We start from the raw sequence: 6,545 nt of genomic DNA, 5'->3' as shown, positions 1-6,545 counted from the left end.
TGTGGACACTACGGTCTTCCTGGGTATCACGTTAGATAAAAAGCTTCAGTGGGGTCCACATATTACCCATCTAGCAGATAGACTCAGCTCTGCGGCATATGCAGTTAGAAAGATTAGAGAGTACACGAATGTTGCGACCGCTAGATTAGTGTACTTTAGTTATTTTCACAGCATCATGACGTACGGTATATTACTATGGGGTCATGCTGCTGACATTGATATAGTGTTTGCACTGCAAAAGAGAGCTGTTCGTGCTGTATATCAGCTTGGTTATAGACAGTCTCTCAAAGAAAAATTTAAAGAAATAAATATAATGACTGTTTTTTGTCAGTACATTTATGAAAATTTAATATATGTTCACAAAAATCGTCACCTTTTTGCTCTTAATAGTGATTTTCATTATTATAACACTAGAAATAAGGGATTGCTTGTAACTAATTCTAGTAGGCTTCATAAGATACATAATAGCTTTAAGGGTAAATGTATACACTTCTACAATAAAGTCCCAGCCACTGTTCAGGCATTATCTATAAATAAATTTAAATGTTTTATAAAGAAATGGCTCTGTCGAAAATCCTATTACTCCACTGCTGAATATCTAAATGATCGGACAGCCTGGGACTAGATTGTGATTATTTTATAGCGACTGTACAATATTGTATATTTTTATTGAAAAGAGCGCAGAAAAAAGAATGCTGGGAGAGTTTCTTGCGCCGCTTCTTCTCTCTCAGAGCGCCATTTGTTTCCGAAGCGGTAGTAGTATCTAGTAGTATAAGAAATGACATCAAAAAGAATTCTAAAGGAATCAATTTTGAGAAAATAAATGCCTTTTATGCCTTTTAATAAAATTTATAGTATCACTTAAAGTAATGTAACTTAGATATCTGGCTGTAAGGTTTTAAGGCTTCTCTTAAGTTAAAAACATAACATAAACTATTTCCTACTTTTTATGTGCTATTAATTAACGTACTATGATAAATAATTAGGACGATATTCCTTGTATCTATGTAATTGTTAAAGAAAAATTAAAGTTTATTTTACAGAAAAAAAAATGTATGTTCAAACCATAGGTACCTTAAAACCATTTTGTAAATTTTGCTAATTGTATACAATAAATTTATTATATTTTATTTCGTAGAATCAATGTATGTTTTTTTTAATTTATTTAGTGGCACGGGATGCAAGTCCATAGGCCGTAGAATCAATGTTAGGTCCCCAGTGTTGCCCAATCCATCCCTGTCCTCGTCCCGTGCTATCGAGCACATAAAGTCAAACGGGGAAATTAAAAAGAGTAACTGCGGTATCGACGCCCCTGGCAACACTGTTTTTTATTTCGACTAGTAATTAGTACGAATATTGTGTTTTATTTACTTTGAACTTTATCTAGCACTGTTTACCTCTTACTCTTTAAATGTTTAAAAAAAAGTGGTCAAGCGCAGTTTGACTTAAGTTTCGGTGGTTCCGTGCAGATGAAATAATATTAGAAAAAAGATTTTTTTTTATGGAAAAGAAGGACAGAAGAGCGTACGAGTCACCTGGTGTTTAGTGATGACCGCCACCCACGTTCTCTTGCAACACCAGAGGAATCACAGCACCGTTGCTGGCCTTTAAGGAAGGTGTACATGCTATTTTTGAAGGTACCCATGTCGTAACGTTCCGGCAACACCGCACAAGGAATTTCATTCCACAGCTCTGTAGTACGTGGAAGAAAGATCATTGAAAACCGCATTATATATCCTATATCCTAATTTTGGCGTGCCGTACGAAGGTGGAATTCGGCGGCTTCGGAACACTTCCCGTGATAACCCGTGACTTTAAATTGAAATTTATCTTTTGGAAAATTTTAAGAATGGGAATCTGATTAAGAAGTTAAACCTCTTTTGATAAATTGGGAAAAGTACTATATTCAATGATAAAGCTTCGTTTGAAGTTACTTCTACCTTTCGTAATGTAGGGTTGCAAAGCGTGAACATTTAGGGATGTGAACAAGAGTCTGCAGGTCATCGAAATGTGGTGCTACCCTCGAATATTATATTATCTCACTCTAGGGTCCCTCGTGTTTGAGGATCGTGGTCATCGTTATGGTTGCAACTGGATCGAATCGTCTCCGGTTTCTGTTCAGTGCGTCAATCATAAAGTATTTAGTTGACAAGTTTAAAATCGGTCCATCTTGAAGTAGAACGACAGCGTGATCTTTTGTCTTCGGTATTTCCAACAACAGTTAGTTTTTCCAAACTTTGAAACAAAACCAGACGATAGGGATGACACCCTAATTTGTGATGTGTCGTGTGAAGGTGGAATTTGGCGGAAGGAATAAGGTCGAACAGGTATTCCGAACAAACCCTGTGATGGATGCGGTCGAAGACATACCATGAAGCGACCTCTACACGCAACGCCAAGTGATCGAGCCGTCCACAGAGCTGATACTGTGGTGTGCCAGACCAGAGATGACGAAATGGCAATATAATAGAAACTGAACTATATCGCAACCAGGCAACAACTTAATTATATTTTTGTTATTATTTATATCGTATAGTAAAGTATGCATTTTTTCATAACAACACGAAATTATTATATATATAGTAAAATTAACAAATTAAAAATAGGATGTCATGAAAATAAAAATAGGACTCAGCATTTTTGGAATTGAAATAAGGATCACCTCAATTCCAACACTGATTCTCAGTAGGTACCTACCAAGTCGCCCTGTTGACAGCAGCCGTAGACAACACGGTTCCTTTTGCTACAGGTCTTAAAAGTGACCGTCTAAAAATAGTACAAAAAGAGAAGAAACTAAAAAGATTTAATTATAATGGGAGTTTTAAAAGATTTTTTTTATCATTTTAAATTGGATTTATTTTGATTTTTTATTTATTGAAGCTGTTGATTTTCTGATTATTTATTATTTTAATGCGTCTGAACACTTTTGTTTCTCTATATATATTGCTCAAATAAATATACCTATTTGAAATACTGACGGGCAGTCAGGACAGATTGAATATCGAATCATTGATCATTTGCCACCAGAATGGCAGAAACTCTCACTAAACCACCAACGGGTTAGTTCCCATTTTGGGCATGTTAAAAACTTCAGAGGAAAGCCATTACCCGCGAAATATAGGAAAACTCCCGATAACTTACAAAGCAGACGGTGCGCGGTGGTAATCTGTTGGCCATGCGGGCGTGTCTTAGCGGTGTTTACTTTGCACTGTGCCTTCGATTATAATCTTCGCGTCCATAGAACTACAATAAAAATAGACGTAAACCTTCTCCATCTCATAGAAACAAAAGATACAGTAACATAGTTGCGTTAAACATGTCGCCTTACCCGTGACTTATAGCTCACCAGCGATTAAGTAGTGATTTAGTATTACTCGGAACGGCAGACATGAAAAAATCGTAAATGTGTTGTATTTCAAAACTTACATCGAACTGTGAAACGCCATCTTGCAACTACTCCTATACCAATTAAAATATTACATTTCATCTAATATATAGAACATAAACAGAACCGTAAAAAAAATTGTTGAAGTAGGCGTTACTTTGCGGAAATCCATAATTAACCAAATGTTTTGAGTTTTCTTTATTGTTAATTCCTAGATTTGATAAATAAATTAAAAAATATCCAACTTCCACCAAATGCCAAATTATTGTGTCTCGGTGTAGATAGTTTATTTACCAATGTTCCATATGAAAAAAGTTTAATTATCCTTGATGACCTCTTTGAAAAGCAGAGGATACATCCCGGTGAAAAGGATGACATCATCAATCTTTCTTGGTTATGCATGAAACAAAATTATTTTAAATTCAAAAATCAATTCTATCGCCAAAAAGAAGGATTAGCAATGGGTTCACCATTAAGTCCACTTATGGCTGAAATCTTTATGGACAATTTTGAGTGTAATTCGTGGTGAGAGACCCACATATCCTGTTTTGTTACCGATACGTTGACGACATAATAATCTGCTGGACACGCACCGAACGCCAAATCGATCTTTTCAATAATACAAATAACAAGATCCACCCTAAAATAAAGGTTTAATTGAAATTAGAATGAAACCGTTCTCTTAACTTTTTGTATTTAACATTAACAAGAGTAAATAATAAATTGGAATTCCAAATCTATAGAAAGCCGTCACATACAGATATTACTTTTCCCGCCTCATCTTACCACCCCCTTACAGTATAAACTAGCAGCCTTCCGCTGCTATGTTCACAGATTAATGTCAGTCCCACTGTCCCGTGACAACTTCGCGAAAGAACTTAATACAATATACCAAATCGCGCTTACCAACGGCTATAGAACAATTAGTGAATAAATTAATCAAAAATAAGAGATTGAGGTCTTAAAATTAAGTAGAGAAATTTGACACTAGGCGAATTTAAGGATGTTCAAAATATCTGTCTATAATCTTCGTAAGTCTAGAACGCTACCCGCGAGGTTACCACGTAATATAAATTCTTATCCAATATTCACAAATTCTCGGGCGCATTCTAATGTTACCCGCAAATTGCAATTTTCTCATGCTGCTCATGTCCTCGCCTTAAATATTATGTCTTTAAAATATCGCCTACGAGCTTTAATGCGGAAATTCTTTTTCGCGTGTCATTTTTCCTTTTCGCGCCACTTTCTAGCGTTTTTAATTTTTTAGTTAGATGGAAACTCAAAAATATTTCGTTATATTCTTTTGATTATTATGAGAAGTAGGTAGCAAGGAATATGATGAAGAAAGTGTTATATTTTAGTATATTTATTGATTAGTACATTATAAGTAGTTTCTATGAGTTATAAAATGCTTAGAACTTTGAGTACGATTTCGTGTAGATAAATATTATTTTACAAGCAATAGTTTTAATTTTAAAACGGTACAGATACTTACACCTAGCAATTGGCAATTGTTAATAAAAGGCCCTGAAGTTCTTGATTATTCCTTTTACAAGCTATGCTCTTTCCTAACATTAATTAAAATTAACCAGTGGGAGGCTGCTTTGCACAGGAACCCGGCTAGATTATGGGTACCACAACGGCGCCTATTTCTGCTGTGAAGCAGTAAAAAAAAGATTTAAATGACGATTGACGAAAACTTGCCTTACCTAAAAAGGATCATATGAGTGCACGTGGAAATAAATCTTGCAATGGTTATAGCACGTGGACTTATTTGTGTGATGGAACTTTAACTCTGGTGTGCTAGATATATAGTAAAATATACAAGTATTTTTCAGGAAAAAGATCTTTAGATTTATGCATAATTCAGTTACTGAATATACAATGAATTCAAGCACTAAAGGGTGATCTATCCAATATACACTAATTTATATTTATACAATACTTTCTTTATTATTTTTTATGAAATAATTTATATTGTTTAAACACGATTCATATATTGGATGCAGTACCTTACAAACTAATTTGTTATGTATATTACATCAATTGTAAGATACTCTATTTGATTGAAAAGAGTGGCCGTTGAGTTTCTTGTATGTTCTTCTAACGAGCAAAACTTTTTACAAACATATGGTAAATTCAGTAATTTAAAAGGAATATTTGTAGTTACGATTCGAAAGCGCTTAGTTCGAGCCTAATTAAATAAAATTTATTTGACCTTTACTTTGTAAATACAATAACAGAATACTGAACATTTAATAATTAATGTTTACATCTCATAGGGATCAGTAACTTCTCCAAATGTTAATCAAAATGTCAATGTCTCGCACAAAATGAAAACCCTGTCACACCCTGATTCACTCAGTCAAATCGACTCTTTACTACGCCGGAGAGAGCCGGCATCTAAAGAGGGAAAACATCCCTTTATTTGACTATTATTTCTTTTTAAAAATGCTGACTAATTAGGTATACTATGAATACGGCAACTTATAATTTAATATTTATTTTGTTTTATTGTTATTTATCCAACCTATAGCTTTAAATAATAGCCATTGCAAATATTTATTATTGTATATTTACAGATTAATATGAATTCAGGGATCCATCAGAAAATTCGTTCGAGATTGTTGGTGGAGAAACCGTGACACAAAAAGACGTAATTTCCGAAGCTAGGAAGGAATACTGTTAGATCTTGGGGCATTCAGTCACACACACTGTTTCTACCACTCTACCAAAGTAACCTTTCGACCAAAAAGTTAAAAAAAGAGGGATGAAGTCAGAGTCACACACCTGATTAAAGAAATATCCTTGTCAGGGAAAAAACTCTACCAATGGAGACGATCAAGACTACGGGAAAGTAAATTCGAAGTATGTGCATTCTGTGTTATTAGTTGTAGCAGACAATAGCCGGGACGCAAAAAGGCCTTTTTTCGTCCCTCTTCACAAAAAGGGTTCCACAAAAAGCGCTATAACTTTCGCCTGATTGCGATTCTTACGCAAGTGTCTCAAATTTTATTATTCCGAAAAGACTGCCCTTGAACAAGAAGGATTCTCTGAAGTAATAGTGTGCCAAATCATCGAGAATGACCGTGAATTCAACAAACCAACTATAACATCGAATTTTTTGACTTTCAAAGGGTTGTCCAAACGCCAATGCTCT

The sequence above is a fragment of the Leptidea sinapis genome, chromosome 20 (genome assembly GCF_905404315.1).
Source record: "Leptidea sinapis chromosome 20, ilLepSina1.1, whole genome shotgun sequence".
NCBI lineage: Eukaryota > Metazoa > Arthropoda > Insecta > Lepidoptera > Pieridae > Leptidea > Leptidea sinapis.
Note: the sequence above shows the minus strand (reverse complement) of the source record.